At 43.3% G+C, this 19716-nt stretch overlaps 4 pseudogenes; all 4 read left to right on the forward strand.

Moving 5' to 3' along the window:
- The first annotated feature begins 179 nt into the window (after nucleotides 1–179).
- Nucleotides 180–4581, forward strand: LOC127677232 (pre-mRNA-splicing factor CWC22 homolog; annotated as a pseudogene).
- A 2143-nt stretch (nucleotides 4582–6724) lies between these two features.
- On the forward strand, nucleotides 6725–9556 carry LOC127677233 (pre-mRNA-splicing factor CWC22 homolog; annotated as a pseudogene).
- Nucleotides 9557–11681: 2125 nt separating this feature from the next.
- Nucleotides 11682–14517, forward strand: LOC127677234 (pre-mRNA-splicing factor CWC22 homolog; annotated as a pseudogene).
- A 2128-nt stretch (nucleotides 14518–16645) lies between these two features.
- Nucleotides 16646–19463, forward strand: LOC127678235 (pre-mRNA-splicing factor CWC22 homolog; annotated as a pseudogene).
- The last annotated feature ends 253 nt before the right edge of the window (nucleotides 19464–19716 follow it).

A 19716-nucleotide genomic window follows, 5' to 3' on the forward strand; every position in this document is an offset into this window, starting at 1 on the left:
AGTAGTCCTGGCTAGACTGTTAGGATCTATAGCTTCTGTTTGAATGAACCTTTAAATAGGAATAATACAACATTGTATACATCCTCCCGAAATTACAGATATAAGATTCTTCCTATGAATCAACCATAAGAATCCTTAAATCAATTACAACTGCTGTAGAAAGACTTGTATGAATCGACATGAAAAGGTGAACAGGAAATGCTTCTTTGTGTTTCGAAGCCCAGGTTTGCTCAGTCAACACAGTGATAGAGTTATCACAATGTGTCCTAGTACCCAGGAGAAATAATTCTTTTTATAGTCCAGAGATTATTTAAAAATCCAGGGTCTGCCACAGTATCTTTCCTTTAGGGAGAGCTACATAAATTTTGTTGTTTTTTTTTTTTAATTTGGTTTTTTTGAGACAGGATTTCTCTGCATAGCCCCGGCTGTCCTGGAAACTCACTCTGTAGACGAGGCTGGCCTCGAACTCAGAAATTCACCTGTCTCTGCCTCCCAGTGTGCTGGGATTACAGGTGTGAGCCACCACTGCCCAGCTAACATTTTTTTTAAATGTAGTGACACACTCCTTTTCATTTCTTTTCTTTCTTTGTTTCTTTGTTTGTTTCTTTGTTTCTTTCTTTCTGTCTCTCCTTTTCTTTCTTTCTGTCTTTTATTTGAAAATTAATGTTTGTTTGTGGCAAACTGATTGCCTTTTTCACAAATTTAAAGATATGAAAAATATTATGTAAATGTTGGTAAACTTGAAGTATTTGTGCAATATTTTATCTGGCTCAATTACATCAATTTACTCTATGGTAGAATTTGCAACATGGATACTTATCACTTACTGTATAATACAAGAATTGAGATTGAAAGTGATTTTTGTAAAGCACAGTTTCTGTGTACTTAATTGTTTTGAGGATGAATCGACTTTTCAGAGGGTTTTCTCCCCTCTCCAGTGTCAGGGCAATACCAATAACTTAAGAGTACATCGAGTAATGGCTTCAATTTTCAATCATTATCTTAGGTCAAAGTCTCATAGGAGTTGAAAACTAAATCCCAGGATTCATCCAGGTTAAATATATGATTAGATCGGTTTTAAATTTTTAGGCCACTCTCCTGATTAAAAAAAAATGTATATGAATGATAGGAAAATGAAGTAGGAAGAAAGAGGTAAAAGCTACAAAAATAAAACGAACCGAGTGTTAGCTACTTAGTAATGCTGAGAAACACATACTTCTCTATGTGTAGATAAAATTGAGAGAGTGACTATGGAAAACGTAGGCCCAGGCAAGGGAGTGCATGACTTGAATCCCACGAGAAGAGGGCAAGGACACCTCTGAGTTCGAGGTCAGCCTGGGACAAAACAAGCCCCAGATCCAGGCCTGGTGGTACACACCTTTAATCTGGCCACGCCCTTCTGCTGCAGGACTACATAAGGACCCTCCCAGGAAGAAGGAAGAGTCACTCTTCTTCGCCTGCCAGCACACATGTTGCAATCTACTCTGACAGAAGACCAGCTGAGACGGAGCAACTACTAGATACTGCGACTTCCCATTCACAGCTGACCGTTGTTGTGGACTTGGACTACAGACTGTAAGTCATCAGAACAAATTCCCTTACTCTTTAGGGAGGATCCACAAGTTCTGCCTCTCTAGAGACCTAACTAATACACAAGTCGGTTACTGGGATTGGTTCTGTAACTCAGACCACTGAGTACTTGTCACTTGAATGAACCTGAGCCATCTGGTTTATTGGATCAGCTGACAGCAGAAGATGCAAACTAGCACAGGAAACAGTCCTCTGGTGGCGCCGGAAGGGAGGGGCACAATTCCTACAACCGGAGCTCCGCCCCAGAAGACAGATATGCAGACCGAGAATGTGCTCCCCGGGCTAGAGACTACTCTGATTCCAGCCAGGCCGACTATGAGCGTTCTAGAACCGGATGCCCTTATGATGACAGCACGGAATCACCAAGTCCGGACCTAGAAAAACGCAGAGAAAGAGAGAGAGATGCAGGTCATCGGAAACGGTCCCGGAAATCCCCATCTCCTGAAAGAAGAAGCCCAGGCCGAGGAGTGACCCAGTATTCTACTCAGGAAGAACCTCCAGCGAAGAAAACGAAGAGGGATGAGCTGGACCCGCTGCTCACCCACCCCGGGGGAGCATATATTCCTCCCGCAAAGCTCAGGAGGATGCAGGAAGAGATTACAGATAAAAGCAGCTTAGCATATCAGAGGATGAGTTGGGAGGCTCTGAAGAAATCAATCAACGGTCTCCTCAACAAGGTCAACATCTCCAATGTAAGTATCATTGTCCAAGCGCTCCTTCAAGAGAACATAGTCAGAGGGAGAGGATTGCTGTGCAGATCTGTTCTGCAAGCACAGAGGGCTTCTCCAATCTTCACTCACGTCTATGCAGCGCTGGTGGCAATAATCAACTCAAAATTCCCACAGATTGGAGAACTGACGCTCAAGAGACTAATTCTTAACTTCCGGAAAGGCTATCGAAGGAATGATAAGCAACTCTGCCTGACTGCTTCAAAGTTTGTGGCACATCTTATTAACCAAAATGTGGCTCATGAGGTTCTGGGCCTGGAGATGCTCACTTTGCTCCTAGAGAGACCAACGGATGACAGTGTTGAAGTGGCTATCGGCTGCCTCAAGGAGTGTGGTCTCAAATTAACCCAAGTGTCACCAAGGGGGATCAATGCAATCTTTGAATGCCTGCGAACCATTCTACACGAGTCTGAGATGGACAAAAGGGTTCAGTACATGATTGAAGTGATGTTTGCTGTACGGAAGGATGGATTCGAGGGCCACCCTGTTATTCTGGAAGGACTCGATTTAGTGGAAGAGGACGATCAGTTGACACATATGCTCCCCCTGGAGGATGACTACAGTCCAGAAGATGTTCTTAATGTTTTCAAGATGGATCCTCATTTTATGGAGAATGAAGAGAAGTACAAGGCTATTAAAAAAGAAATCCTTGATGAAGACGACAGTGATTCAAACACAGACCAAGAAGCTGGAACGAGTGAAGCTGAGGAGGAGGAGGAGGAGGAGGAGGAGGAGGAGGAGGAAGGGGAGGAGGAGGAGGGAGGGGAAGAAGAAGAAGAAGGAGAAGAAGAGGAAGGAGGGCGAAAAGTAACTATTCATGACAAAACTGAAATCAACCTAGTCTCACTTCGCCGGACAATCTATCTTGCCATCCAGTCAAGTTTAGATTTTGAAGAATGTGCACACAAGTTGCTGAAGATGGAGTGTGCTGAGAGCCAAACAAAAGAACTCTGCAACATGGTACTTGATTGCTGTGCCCAACAAAGGACGTATGAAAAATTTTTTGGCTTGTTGGCTGGACGGTTTTGTACACTGAAAAGGAAATACATGGAATCATTTGAAAGTCTTTTCAAGGAACAGTACCACACCATCCATCGCTTAGAGATGAACAGATTGAGGAATGTTGCTAAGATGTTTGCTCACCTATTATACACAGATTCACTTCCCTGGAGTGTTCTGGAATGTATAAAGCTGAGTGAGGAGACCACGACATCGTCTAGTAGGATTTTTGTCAAGATCTTCTTCCAGGAACTGTGTGAATACATGGGCCTTCCTAAGCTGAATGCAAGGTTAAAGGATGAAACTCTTGAGCCATTCCTTGAAGGACTGTTACCCCGAGACGACCCACGCAATAGCCGGTTTGCCATTAACTTCTTCACATCCATAGGCCTGGGAGGTTTGACTGATGAGCTTCGAAAACATCTGAAAAACAAGCCCAAGGTCATTTATTGTAACCCAGGAACCAGAAACTGAGCAAAAAACAAATCAAAACAAAAACAAAAACAAAAAACAAAAATGAAACAAACAAACAAACAAACAAACAAACAAATCAGTCCTGAGATCCTCATCTTCAGAGTCTTCCTCCTCACCATCAGATTCCTCTGACTCAGATTCTGGCAGTAGCGAGAGCTGCAGCTCAGAGTCCTCCATTGAAGAAAGTGATTCCCCATGACCCCAGCAGTCAGAGCTCTGCTCCAGCTAAAGGTACAAGAAAGAAGAGACAGGGAAGGCCAGAGGCAAAGAAGTAGATAAGTTAGCCAGGGGCCACCAGGCACGGAGCAGGAGGTTAGAAGGAGGCAGGGAGGACCAAAGGCACCAGGAAAGGAGGACTGAGACAGCAAGGTCTGAAAGACACAGAGCTCAGATCTCACGAGACACAGAATCCCCCGGCAAGATACCCCAGCAATGCGCATGGAGGACAGAAGCCACGAGAATAGATACAGCAGAGTTGGCAATGGCTGAGAACAAGGCTCCTGCAGAGATGGGCATGGGGAGCCAAAGAAGAAGCCACAAGAGGGAAGAGATTCTTTCTCGGAACATGAGAAGCAAAGAACCTGAACTCGGGACAGAGTTAAAGTCAGAAGAAGGATCACTGCACCACCTCAGGGGAGAGCAGTCGAAAGCATTGTGGTCACAAAGGAGATGAGGACAGGTGTCAGAACGCTGCCGAGAGATGCTGGGACAAACCTCCAGATACCATGGACATTCCAGAGGCTCAAAGAGATGTCAGCACCGCAAGAGAGGAGAATCTCCAACAAAATAAAAAGGATTCTAATGACAACTGCACATGCATGCCTTACATGCAATCCCATGTCTTTTTTACATTGATGGATTGTATAGAGAACTCTTCAATAAAGTACCTGTTTGTAAATTTTAAGGAGCTTTCCTTTTGACATGTTTTATAATTGATAAAGGTTCTTTGTGTAAAATCATAACGTAAATAGAATCAAAAGAGGGCTAAGTCTTATGTCTTGTGAATAAAAGGAACAAATGTTGTTAAAGCAACCACAAAATCGAAAAAACAGACAAAACCAATTAAAAACTCAAAAAAAAACCCCACTACCGTTTTAACATTTTAAAATATTTTAATTCCTATGTTCATAAAAGATATAATCCTGTGGCTAGAAGAAAAACACCAGGATAAAAGTAGTCCTGGCTAGACTGTTAGGATCTATAGCTTCTGTTTGAATGAACCTTTAAATAGGAATAATACAACATTGTATACATCCTCCCGAAATTACAGATATAAGATTCTTCCTATGAATCAACCATAAGAATCCTTAAATCAATTACAACTGCTGTAGAAAGACTTGTATGAATCGACATGAAAAGGTGAACAGGAAATGCTTCTTTGTGTTTCGAAGCCCAGGTTTGCTCAATCAACACAGTGATAGAGTTATCACAATGTGTCCTAGTACCCAGGAGAAATAATTCTTTTTATAGTCCAGAGATTATTTAAAAATCCAGGGTCTGCCACAGTATCTTTCCTTTAGGGAGAGCTACATAAATTTTGTTGTTTTTTTTTTTTTAATTTGGTTTTTTTGAGACAGGATTTCTCTGCATAGCCCTGGCTGTCCTGGAAACTCACTCTGTAGACGAGGCTGGCCTCGAACTCAGAAATTCACCTGTCTCTGCCTCCCAGTGTGCTGGGATTACAGGTGTGAGCCACCACTGCCCAGCTAACATTTTTTTTAAATGTAGTGACACACTCCTTTTCTTTTCATTTCTTTTCTTTCTTTGTTTCTTTGTTTGTTTCTTTGTTTCTTTCTTTCTGTCTCTCCTTTTCTTTCTTTCTGTCTTTTATTTGAAAATTAATGTTTGTTTGTGGCAAACTGATTGCCTTTTTCACAAATTTAAAGATATGAAAAATATTATGTAAATGTTGGTAAACTTGAAGTATTTGTGCAATATTTTATCTGGCTCAATTACATCAATTTACTCTATGGTAGAATTTGCAACATGGATACATATCACTTACTGTATAATACAAGAATTGAGATTGAAAGTGATTTTTGTAAAGCACAGTTTCTGTGTACTTAATTGTTTTGAGGATGAATCGACTTTTCAGAGGGTTTTCTCCCCTCTCCAGTGTCAGGGCAATACCAATAACTTAAGAGTACATCGAGTAATGGCTTCAATTTTCAATCATTATCTTAGGTCAAAGTCTCATAGGAGTTGAAAACTAAATCCCAGGATTCATCCAGGTTAAATATATGATTAGATCGGTTTTAAATTTTTAGGCCACTCTCCTGAGTAAAAAAAAATGTATATGAATGATAGGAAAATGAAGTAGGAAGAAAGAGGTAAAAGCTACAAAAATAAAACGAACCGAGTGTTAGCTACTTAGTAATGCTGAGAAACACATACTTCTCTATGTGTAGATAAAATTGAGAGAGTGACTATGGAAAACGTAGGCCCAGGCAAGGGAGTGCATGACTTGAATCCCACGAGAAGAGGGCAAGGACACCTCTGAGTTCGAGGTCAGCCTGGGACAAAACAAGCCCCAGATCCAGGCCTGGTGGTACACACCTTTAATCTGGCCACGCCCTTCTGCTGCAGGACTACATAAGGACCCTCCCAGGAAGAAGGAAGAGTCACTCTTCTTCGCCTGCCAGCACACATGTTGCAATCTACTCTGACAGAAGACCAGCTGAGACGGAGCAACTACTAGATACTGCGACTTCCCATTCACAGCTGACCGTTGTTGTGGACTTGGACTACAGACTGTAAGTCATCATAACAAATTCCCTTACTCTTTAGGGAGGATCCACAAGTTCTGCCTCTCTAGAGACCTAACTAATACACAAGTCGGTTACTGGGATTGGTTCTGTAACTCAGACCACTGAGTACTTGTCACTTGAATGAACCTGAGCCATCTGGTTTATTGGATCAGCTGACAGCAGAAGATGCAAACTAGCACGGCACACAGGAAACAGTCCTCTGGTGGCGCCGGAAGGGAGGGGCACAATTCCTACAACCGGAGCTCCGCCCCAGAAGACAGATATGCAGACCGAGAATGTGCTCCCCGGGCTAGAGACTACTCTGATTCCAGCCAGGCCGACTATGAGCGTTCTAGAACCGGATGCCCTTATGATGACAGCACGGAATCACCAAGTCCGGACCTAGAAAAACGCAGAGAAAGAGAGAGAGATGCAGGTCATCGGAAACGGTCCCGGAAATCCCCATCTCCTGAAAGAAGAAGCCCAGGCCGAGGAGTGACCCAGTATTCTACTCAGGAAGAACCTCCAGCGAAGAAAACGAAGAGGGATGAGCTGGACCCGCTGCTCACCCACCCCGGGGGAGCATATATTCCTCCCGCAAAGCTCAGGAGGATGCAGGAAGAGATTACAGATAAAAGCAGCTTAGCCTATCAGAGGATGAGTTGGGAGGCTCTGAAGAAATCAATCAACGGTCTCCTCAACAAGGTCAACATCTCCAATGTAAGTATCATTGTCCAAGCGCTCCTTCAAGAGAACATAGTCAGAGGGAGAGGATTGCTGTGCAGATCTGTTCTGCAAGCACAGAGGGCTTCTCCAATCTTCACTCACGTCTATGCAGCGCTGGTGGCAATAATCAACTCAAAATTCCCACAGATTGGAGAACTGACGCTCAAGAGACTAATTCTTAACTTCCGGAAAGGCTATCGAAGGAATGATAAGCAACTCTGCCTGACTGCTTCAAAGTTTGTGGCACATCTTATTAACCAAAATGTGGCTCATGAGGTTCTGGGCCTGGAGATGCTCACTTTGCTCCTAGAGAGACCAACGGATGACAGTGTTGAAGTGGCTATCGGCTGCCTCAAGGAGTGTGGTCTCAAATTAACCCAAGTGTCACCAAGGGGGATCAATGCAATCTTTGAATGCCTGCGAACCATTCTACACGAGTCTGAGATGGACAAAAGGGTTCAGTACATGATTGAAGTGATGTTTGCTGTACGGAAGGATGGATTCGAGGGCCACCCTGTTATTCTGGAAGGACTCGATTTAGTGGAAGAGGACGATCAGTTGACACATATGCTCCCCCTGGAGGATGACTACAGTCCAGAAGATGTTCTTAATGTTTTCAAGATGGATCCTCATTTTATGGAGAATGAAGAGAAGTACAAGGCTATTAAAAAAGAAATCCTTGATGAAGACGACAGTGATTCAAACACAGACCAAGAAGCTGGAACGAGTGAAGCTGAGGAGGAGGAGGAGGAGGAGGAGGAGGAAGGGGAGGAGGAGGAGGGAGGGGAAGAAGAAGAAGAAGGAGAAGAAGAGGAAGGAGGGCGAAAAGTAACTATTCATGACAAAACTGAAATCAACCTAGTCTCACTTCGCCGGACAATCTATCTTGCCATCCAGTCAAGTTTAGATTTTGAAGAATGTGCACACAAGTTGCTGAAGATGGAGTGTGCTGAGAGCCAAACAAAAGAACTCTGCAACATGGTACTTGATTGCTGTGCCCAACAAAGGACGTATGAAAAATTTTTTGGCTTGTTGGCTGGACGGTTTTGTACACTGAAAAGGAAATACATGGAATCATTTGAAAGTCTTTTCAAGGAACAGTACCACACCATCCATCGCTTAGAGATGAACAGATTGAGGAATGTTGCTAAGATGTTTGCTCACCTATTATACACAGATTCACTTCCCTGGAGTGTTCTGGAATGTATAAAGCTGAGTGAGGAGACCACGACATCGTCTAGTAGGATTTTTGTCAAGATCTTCTTCCAGGAACTGTGTGAATACATGGGCCTTCCTAAGCTGAATGCAAGGTTAAAGGATGAAACTCTTGAGCCATTCCTTGAAGGACTGTTACCCCGAGACGACCCACGCAATAGCCGGTTTGCCATTAACTTCTTCACATCCATAGGCCTGGGAGGTTTGACTGATGAGCTTCGAAAACATCTGAAAAACAAGCCCAAGGTCATTTATTGTAACCCAGGAACCAGAAACTGAGCAAAAAACAAATCAAAACAAAAACAAAAACAAAAAACAAAAATGAAACAAACAAACAAACAAACAAACAAATCAGTCCTGAGATCCTCATCTTCAGAGTCTTCCTCCTCACCATCAGATTCCTCTGACTCAGATTCTGACAGTAGCGAGAGCTGCAGCTCAGAGTTCTCCATTGAAGAAAGTGATTCCCCATGACCCCAGCAGTCAGAGCTCTGCTCCAGCTAAAGGTACAAGAAAGAAGAGACAGGGAAGGCCAGAGGCAAAGAAGTAGATAAGTTAGCCAGGGGCCACCAGGCACGGAGCAGGAGGTTAGAAGGAGGCAGGGAGGACCAAAGGCACCAGGAAAGGAGGACTGAGACAGCAAGGTCTGAAAGACACAGAGCTCAGATCTCACGAGACACAGAATCCCCCGGCAAGATACCCCAGCAATGCGCATGGAGGACAGAAGCCACGAGAATAGATACAGCAGAGTTGGCAATGGCTGAGAACAAGGCTCCTGCAGAGACGGGCATGGGGAGCCAAAGAAGAAGCCACAAGAGGGAAGAGATTCTTTCTCGGAACATGAGAAGCAAAGAACCTGAACTCGGGACAGAGTTAAAGTCAGAAGAAGGATCACTGCACCACCTCAGGGGAGAGCAGTCGAAAGCATTGTGGTCACAAAGGAGATGAGGACAGGTGTCAGAACGCTGCCGAGAGATGCTGGGACAAACCTCCAGATACCATGGACATTCCAGAGGCTCAAAGAGATGTCAGCACCGCAAGAGAGGAGAATCTCCAACAAAATATAAAGGATTCTAATGACAACTGCACATGCATGCCTTACATGCAATCCCATGTCTTTTTTACATTGATGGATTGTATAGAGAACTCTTCAATAAAGTACCTGTTTGTAAATTTTAAGGAGCTTTCCTTTTGACATGTTTTATAATTGATAAAGGTTCTTTGTGTAAAATCATAACGTAAATAGAATCAAAAGAGGGCTAAGTCTTATGTCTTGTGAATAAAAGGAACAAATGTTGTTAAAACAACCACAAAATCGAAACAACAGACAAAACCAATTAAAAACTCAAAAAAAACCCCACTACCGTTTTAACATTTTTAAATATTTTAATTCCTATGTTCATAAAAGATATAATCCTGTGGCTAGAAGAAAAACACCAGGATAAAAGTAGTCCTGGCTAGACTGTTAGGATCTATAGCTTCTGTTTGAATGAACCTTTAAATAGGAATAATACAACATTGTATACATCCTCCCGAAATTACAGATATAAGATTCTTCCTATGAATCAACCATAAGAATCCTTAAATCAATTACAACTGCTGTAGAAAGACTTGTATGAATCGACATGAAAAGGTGAACAGGAAATGCTTCTTTGTGTTTCGAAGCCCAGGTTTGCTCAATCAACACAGTGATAGAGTTATCACAATGTGTCCTAGTACCCAGGAGAAATAATTCTTTTTATAGTCCAGAGATTATTTAAAAATCCAGGGTCTGCCACAGTATCTTTCCTTTAGGGAGAGCTACATAAATTTTGTTGTTTTTTTTTTTTTAATTTGGTTTTTTTGAGACAGGATTTCTCTGCATAGCCCCGGCTGTCCTGGAAACTCACTCTGTAGACGAGGCTGGCCTCGAACTCAGAAATTCACCTGTCTCTGCCTCCCAGTGTGCTGGGATTACAGGTGTGAGCCACCACTGCCCAGCTAACATTTTTTTTAAATGTAGTGACACACTCCTTTTCATTTCTTTTCTTTCTTTGTTTCTTTGTTTGTTTCTTTGTTTCTTTCTTTCTGTCTCTCCTTTTCTTTCTTTCTGTCTTTTATTTGAAAATTAATGTTTGTTTGTGGCAAACTGATTGCCTTTTTCACAAATTTAAAGATATGAAAAATATTATGTAAATGTTGGTAAACTTGAAGTATTTGTGCAATATTTTATCTGGCTCAATTACATCAATTTACTCTATGGTAGAATTTGCAACATGGATACTTATCACTTACTGTATAATACAAGAATTGAGATTGAAAGTGATTTTTGTAAAGCACAGTTTCTGTGTACTTAATTGTTTTGAGGATGAATCGACTTTTCAGAGGGTTTTCTCCCCTCTCCAGTGTCAGGGCAATACCAATAACTTAAGAGTACATCGAGTAATGGCTTCAATTTTCAATCATTATCTTAGGTCAAAGTCTCATAGGAGTTGAAAACTAAATCCCAGGATTCATCCAGGTTAAATATATGATTAGATCGGTTTTAAATTTTTAGGCCACTCTCCTGAGTAAAAAAAAATGTATATGAATGATAGGAAAATGAAGTAGGAAGAAAGAGGTAAAAGCTACAAAAATAAAACGAACCGAGTGTTAGCTACTTAGTAATGCTGAGAAACACATACTTCTCTATGTGTAGATAAAATTGAGAGAGTGACTATGGAAAACGTAGGCCCAGGCAAGGGAGTGCATGACTTGAATCCCACGAGAAGAGGGCAAGGACACCTCTGAGTTCGAGGTCAGCCTGGGACAAAACAAGCCCCAGATCCAGGCCTGGTGGTACACACCTTTAATCTGGCCACGCCCTTCTGCTGCAGGACTACATAAGGACCCTCCCAGGAAGAAGGAAGAGTCACTCTTCTTCGCCTGCCAGCACACATGTTGCAATCTACTCTGACAGAAGACCAGCTGAGACGGAGCAACTACTAGATACTGCGACTTCCCATTCACAGCTGACCGTTGTTGTGGACTTGGACTACAGACTGTAAGTCATCATAACAAATTCCCTTACTCTTTAGGGAGGATCCACAAGTTCTGCCTCTCTAGAGACCTAACTAATACACAAGTCGGTTACTGGGATTGGTTCTGTAACTCAGACCACTGAGTACTTGTCACTTGAATGAACCTGAGCCATCTGGTTTATTGGATCAGCTGACAGCAGAAGATGCAAACTAGCACGGCACACAGGAAACAGTCCTCTGGTGGCGCCGGAAGGGAGGGGCACAATTCCTACAACCGGAGCTCCGCCCCAGAAGACAGATATGCAGACCGAGAATGTGCTCCCCGGGCTAGAGACTACTCTGATTCCAGCCAGGCCGACTATGAGCGTTCTAGAACCGGATGCCCTTATGATGACAGCACGGAATCACCAAGTCCGGACCTAGAAAAACGCAGAGAAAGAGAGAGAGATGCAGGTCATCGGAAACGGTCCCGGAAATCCCCATCTCCTGAAAGAAGAAGCCCAGGCCGAGGAGTGACCCAGTATTCTACTCAGGAAGAACCTCCAGCGAAGAAAACGAAGAGGGATGAGCTGGACCCGCTGCTCACCCACCCCGGGGGAGCATATATTCCTCCCGCAAAGCTCAGGAGGATGCAGGAAGAGATTACAGATAAAAGCAGCTTAGCCTATCAGAGGATGAGTTGGGAGGCTCTGAAGAAATCAATCAACGGTCTCCTCAACAAGGTCAACATCTCCAATGTAAGTATCATTGTCCAAGCGCTCCTTCAAGAGAACATAGTCAGAGGGAGAGGATTGCTGTGCAGATCTGTTCTGCAAGCACAGAGGGCTTCTCCAATCTTCACTCACGTCTATGCAGCGCTGGTGGCAATAATCAACTCAAAATTCCCACAGATTGGAGAACTGACGCTCAAGAGACTAATTCTTAACTTCCGGAAAGGCTATCGAAGGAATGATAAGCAACTCTGCCTGACTGCTTCAAAGTTTGTGGCACATCTTATTAACCAAAATGTGGCTCATGAGGTTCTGGGCCTGGAGATGCTCACTTTGCTCCTAGAGAGACCAACGGATGACAGTGTTGAAGTGGCTATCGGCTGCCTCAAGGAGTGTGGTCTCAAATTAACCCAAGTGTCACCAAGGGGGATCAATGCAATCTTTGAATGCCTGCGAACCATTCTACACGAGTCTGAGATGGACAAAAGGGTTCAGTACATGATTGAAGTGATGTTTGCTGTACGGAAGGATGGATTCGAGGGCCACCCTGTTATTCTGGAAGGACTCGATTTAGTGGAAGAGGACGATCAGTTGACACATATGCTCCCCCTGGAGGATGACTACAGTCCAGAAGATGTTCTTAATGTTTTCAAGATGGATCCTCATTTTATGGAGAATGAAGAGAAGTACAAGGCTATTAAAAAAGAAATCCTTGATGAAGACGACAGTGATTCAAACACAGACCAAGAAGCTGGAACGAGTGAAGCTGAGGAGGAGGAGGAGGAGGAGGAGGAGGAAGGGGAGGAGGAGGAGGGAGGGGAAGAAGAAGAAGAAGGAGAAGAAGAGGAAGGAGGGCGAAAAGTAACTATTCATGACAAAACTGAAATCAACCTAGTCTCACTTCGCCGGACAATCTATCTTGCCATCCAGTCAAGTTTAGATTTTGAAGAATGTGCACACAAGTTGCTGAAGATGGAGTGTGCTGAGAGCCAAACAAAAGAACTCTGCAACATGGTACTTGATTGCTGTGCCCAACAAAGGACGTATGAAAAATTTTTTGGCTTGTTGGCTGGACGGTTTTGTACACTGAAAAGGAAATACATGGAATCATTTGAAAGTCTTTTCAAGGAACAGTACCACACCATCCATCGCTTAGAGATGAACAGATTGAGGAATGTTGCTAAGATGTTTGCTCACCTATTATACACAGATTCACTTCCCTGGAGTGTTCTGGAATGTATAAAGCTGAGTGAGGAGACCACGACATCGTCTAGTAGGATTTTTGTCAAGATCTTCTTCCAGGAACTGTGTGAATACATGGGCCTTCCTAAGCTGAATGCAAGGTTAAAGGATGAAACTCTTGAGCCATTCCTTGAAGGACTGTTACCCCGAGACGACCCACGCAATAGCCGGTTTGCCATTAACTTCTTCACATCCATAGGCCTGGGAGGTTTGACTGATGAGCTTCGAAAACATCTGAAAAACAAGCCCAAGGTCATTTATTGTAACCCAGGAACCAGAAACTGAGCAAAAAACAAATCAAAACAAAAACAAAAACAAAAAACAAAAATGAAACAAACAAACAAACAAACAAACAAACAAATCAGTCCTGAGATCCTCATCTTCAGAGTCTTCCTCCTCACCATCAGATTCCTCTGACTCAGATTCTGACAGTAGCGAGAGCTGCAGCTCAGAGTTCTCCATTGAAGAAAGTGATTCCCCATGACCCCAGCAGTCAGAGCTCTGCTCCAGCTAAAGGTACAAGAAAGAAGAGACAGGGAAGGCCAGAGGCAAAGAAGTAGATAAGTTAGCCAGGGGCCACCAGGCACGGAGCAGGAGGTTAGAAGGAGGCAGGGAGGACCAAAGGCACCAGGAAAGGAGGACTGAGACAGCAAGGTCTGAAAGACACAGAGCTCAGATCTCACGAGACACAGAATCCCCCGGCAAGATACCCCAGCAATGCGCATGGAGGACAGAAGCCACGAGAATAGATACAGCAGAGTTGGCAATGGCTGAGAACAAGGCTCCTGCAGAGACGGGCATGGGGAGCCAAAGAAGAAGCCACAAGAGGGAAGAGATTCTTTCTCGGAACATGAGAAGCAAAGAACCTGAACTCGGGACAGAGTTAAAGTCAGAAGAAGGATCACTGCACCACCTCAGGGGAGAGCAGTCGAAAGCATTGTGGTCACAAAGGAGATGAGGACAGGTGTCAGAACGCTGCCGAGAGATGCTGGGACAAACCTCCAGATACCATGGACATTCCAGAGGCTCAAAGAGATGTCAGCACCGCAAGAGAGGAGAATCTCCAACAAAATATAAAGGATTCTAATGACAACTGCACATGCATGCCTTACATGCAATCCCATGTCTTTTTTACATTGATGGATTGTATAGAGAACTCTTCAATAAAGTACCTGTTTGTAAATTTTAAGGAGCTTTCCTTTTGACATGTTTTATAATTGATAAAGGTTCTTTGTGTAAAATCATAACGTAAATAGAATCAAAAGAGGGCTAAGTCTTATGTCTTGTGAATAAAAGGAACAAATGTTGTTAAAACAACCACAAAATCGAAACAACAGACAAAACCAATTAAAAACTCAAAAAAAACCCCACTACCCTTTTAACATTTTTAAATATTTTAATTCCTATGTTCATAAAAGATATAATCCTGTGGCTAGAAGAAAAACACCAGGATAAAAGTAGTCCTGGCTAGACTGTTAGGATCTATAGCTTCTGTTTGAATGAACCTTTAAATAGGAATAATACAACATTGTATACATCCTCCCGAAATTACAGATATAAGATTCTTCCTATGAATCAACCATAAGAATCCTTAAATCAATTACAACTGCTGTAGAAAGACTTGTATGAATCGACATGAAAAGGTGAACAGGAAATGCTTCTTTGTGTTTCGAAGCCCAGGTTTGCTCAATCAACACAGTGATAGAGTTATCACAATGTGTCCTAGTACCCAGGAGAAATAATTCTTTTTATAGTCCAGAGATTATTTAAAAATCCAGGGTCTGCCACAGTATCTTTCCTTTAGGGAGAGCTACATAAATTTTGTTGTTTTTTTTTTTAATTTGGTTTTTTTGAGACAGGATTTCTCTGCATAGCCCCGGCTGTCCTGGAAACTCACTCTGTAGACGAGGCTGGCCTCGAACTCAGAAATTCACCTGTCTCTGCCTCCCAGTGTGCTGGGATTACAGGTGTGAGCCACCACTGCCCAGCTAACATTTTTTTTAAATGTAGTGACACACTCCTTTTCTTTTCATTTCTTTTCTTTCTTTGTTTCTTTGTTTGTTTCTTTGTTTCTTTCTTTCTGTCTCTCCTTTTCTTTCTTTCTGTCTTTTATTTGAAAATTAATGTTTGTTTGTGGCAAACTGATTGCCTTTTTCACAAATTTAAAGATATGAAAAATATTATGTAAATGTTGGTAAACTTGAAGTATTTGTGCAATATTTTATCTGGCTCAATTACATCAATTTACTCTATGGTAGAATTTGCAACATGGATACTTATCACTTACTGTATAATACAAGAATTGAGATTGAAAGTGATTTTTGTAAAGCACAGTTTCTGTGTACTTAATTGTTTTGAGGATGAATCGACTTTTCAGAGGGTTTTCTCCCCTCTCCAGTGTCAGGGCAATACCAATAACTTAAGAGTACATCGAGTAATGGCTTCAATTTTCAATCATTATCTTAGGTCAAAGTCTCATAGGAGTTGAAAACTAAATCCCAGGATTCATCCAGGTTAAATATATGATTAGATCGGTTTTAAATTTTTAGGCCACTCTCCTGAGTAAAAAAAAATGTATATGAATGATAGGAAAATGAAGTAGGAAGAAAGAGGTAAAAGCTACAAAAATAAAACGAACCGAGTGTTAGCTACTTAGTAATGCTGAGAAACACATACTTCTCTATGTGTAGATAAAATTGAGAGAGTGACTATGGAAAACGTAGGCCCAGGCAAGGGAGTGCATGACTTGAATCCCACGAGAAGAGGGCAAGGACACCTCTGAGTTCGAGGTCAGCCTGGGACAAAACAAGCCCCAGATCCAGGCCTGGTGGTACACACCTTTAATCTGGCCACGCCCTTCTGCTGCAGGACTACATAAGGACCCTCCCAGGAAGAAGGAAGAGTCACTCTTCTTCGCCTGCCAGCACACATGTTGCAATCTACTCTGACAGAAGACCAGCTGAGACGGAGCAACTACTAGATACTGCGACTTCCCATTCACAGCTGACCGTTGTTGTGGACTTGGACTACAGACTGTAAGTCATCATAACAAATTCCCTTACTCTTTAGGGAGGATCCACAAGTTCTGCCTCTCTAGAGACCTAACTAATACACAAGTCGGTTACTGGGATTGGTTCTGTAACTCAGACCACTGAGTACTTGTCACTTGAATGAACCTGAGCCATCTGGTTTATTGGATCAGCTGACAGCAGAAGATGCAAACTAGCACGGCACACAGGAAACAGTCCTCTGGTGGCGCCGGAAGGGAGGGGCACAATTCCTACAACCGGAGCTCCACCTCAGAAGACAGATATGCAGACCGAGAATGTGCTCCCCGGGCTAGAGACTACTCTGATTCCAGCCAGGCCGACTATGAGCGTTCTAGAACCGGATGCCCTTATGATGACAGCACGGAATCACCAAGTCCGGACCTAGAAAAACGCAGAGAAAGAGAGAGAGATGCAGGTCATCGGAAACGGTCCCGGAAATCCCCATCTCCTGAAAGAAGAAGCCCAGGCCGAGGAGTGACCCAGTATTCTACTCAGGAAGAACCTCCAGCGAAGAAAACGAAGAGGGATGAGCTGGACCCGCTGCTCACCCACCCCGGGGGAGCATATATTCCTCCCGCAAAGCTCAGGAGGATGCAGGAAGAGATTACAGATAAAAGCAGCTTAGCATATCAGAGGATGAGTTGGGAGGCTCTGAAGAAATCAATCAACGGTCTCCTCAACAAGGTCAACATCTCCAATGTAAGTATCATTGTCCAAGCGCTCCTTCAAGAGAACATAGTCAGAGGGAGAGGATTGCTGTGCAGATCTGTTCTGCAAGCACAGAGGGCTTCTCCAATCTTCACTCACGTCTATGCAGCGCTGGTGGCAATAATCAACTCCAAATTCCCACAGATTGGAGAACTGACGCTCAAGAGACTAATTCTTAACTTCCGGAAAGGCTATCGAAGGAATGATAAGCAACTCTGCCTGACTGCTTCAAAGTTTGTGGCACATCTTATTAACCAAAATGTGGCTCATGAGGTTCTGGGCCTGGAGATGCTCACTTTGCTCCTAGAGAGACCAACGGATGACAGTGTTGAAGTGGCTATCGGCTGCCTCAAGGAGTGTGGTCTCAAATTAACCCAAGTGTCACCAAGGGGGATCAATGCAATCTTTGAATGCCTGCGAACCATTCTACACGAGTCTGAGATGGACAAAAGGGTTCAGTACATGATTGAAGTGATGTTTGCTGTACGGAAGGATGGATTCGAGGGCCACCCTGTTATTCTGGAAGGACTCGATTTAGTGGAAGAGGACGATCAGTTGACACATATGCTCCCCCTGGAGGATGACTACAGTCCAGAAGATGTTCTTAATGTTTTCAAGATGGATCCTCATTTTATGGAGAATGAAGAGAAGTACAAGGCTATTAAAAAAGAAATCCTTGATGAAGACGACAGTGATTCAAACACAGACCAAGAAGCTGGAACGAGTGAAGCTGAGGAGGAGGAGGAGGAGGAGGAGGAGGAGGAGGAGGAGGAGGAAGGGGAGGAGGAGGAGGGAGGGGAAGAAGAAGAAGGAGAAGAAGAGGAAGGAGGGCGAAAAGTAACTATTCATGACAAAACTGAAATCAACCTAGTCTCACTTCGCCGGACAATCTATCTTGCCATCCAGTCAAGTTTAGATTTTGAAGAATGTGCACACAAGTTGCTGAAGATGGAGTGTGCTGAGAGCCAAACAAAAGAACTCTGCAACATGGTACTTGATTGCTGTGCCCAACAAAGGACGTATGAAAAATTTTTTGGCTTGTTGGCTGGACGGTTTTGTACACTGAAAAGGAAATACATGGAATCATTTGAAAGTCTTTTCAAGGAACAGTACCACACCATCCATCGCTTAGAGATGAACAGATTGAGGAATGTTGCTAAGATGTTTGCTCACCTATTATACACAGATTCACTTCCCTGGAGTGTTCTGGAATGTATAAAGCTGAGTGAGGAGACCACGACATCGTCTAGTAGGATTTTTGTCAAGATCTTCTTCCAGGAACTGTGTGAATACATGGGCCTTCCTAAGCTGAATGCAAGGTTAAAGGATGAAACTCTTGAGCCATTCCTTGAAGGACTGTTACCCCGAGACGACCCACGCAATAGCCGGTTTGCCATTAACTTCTTCACATCCATAGGCCTGGGAGGTTTGACTGATGAGCTTCGAAAACATCTGAAAAACAAGCCCAAGGTCATTTATTGTAACCCAGGAACCAGAAACTGAGCAAAAAACAAATCAAAACAAAAACAAAAACAAAAAACAAAAATGAAACAAACAAACAAACAAATCAGTCCTGAGATCCTCATCTTCAGAGTCTTCCTCCTCACCATCAGATTCCTCTGACTCAGATTCTGACAGTAGCGAGAGCTGCAGCTCAGAGTTCTCCATTGAAGAAAGTGATTCCCCATGACCCCAGCAGTCAGAGCTCTGCTCCAGCTAAAGGTACAAGAAAGAAGAGACAGGGAAGGCCAGAGGCAAAGAAGTAGATAAGTTAGCCAGGGGCCACCAGGCACGGAGCAGGAGGTTAGAAGGAGGCAGGGAGGACCAAAGGCACCAGGAAAGGAGGACTGAGACAGCAAGGTCTGAAAGACACAGAGCTCAGATCTCACGAGACACAGAATCCCCCGGCAAGATACCCCAGCAATGCACATGGAGGACAGAAGCCACGAGAACAGATACAGCAGAGTTGGCAATGGCCGAGAACAAGGCTCCTGCAGAGACGGGCTCCTGCAGAAGAAGCCACAAGAGGGAAGAGATTCTTTCTCGGAACATGAGAAGCAAAGAACCTGAACTCGGGACAGAGTTAAAGTCAAAAGAAGGATCACTGCACCACCTCAGGGGAGAGCAGTCGAAAGCATTGTGGTCACAAAGGAGATGAGGACAGGTGTCAGAACGCTGCCGAGAGATGCTGGGACAAACCTCCAGATACCATGGACATTCCAGAGGCTCAAAGAGATGTCAGCACCGCAAGAGAGGAGAATCTCCAACAAAATAAAAATGATTCTAATGACAACTGCACATGCATGCCTTACATGCAATCCCATGTCTTTTTTACATTGATGGATTGTATAGAGAACTCTTCAATAAAGTACCTGTTTGTAAATTTTAAGGAGCTTTCCTTTTGACATGTTTTATAATTGATAAAGGTTCTTTGTGTAAACTCACAACGAAAATAGAATCAAAAGAGGGCTAAGTCTTATGTCTTGTGAATAAAAGGAACAAATGTTGTTAAAACAACCACAAAATCG

Source organism: Apodemus sylvaticus, chromosome 2 (genome assembly GCF_947179515.1).
Source record: "Apodemus sylvaticus chromosome 2, mApoSyl1.1, whole genome shotgun sequence".
Lineage (NCBI taxonomy): Eukaryota > Metazoa > Chordata > Mammalia > Rodentia > Muridae > Apodemus > Apodemus sylvaticus.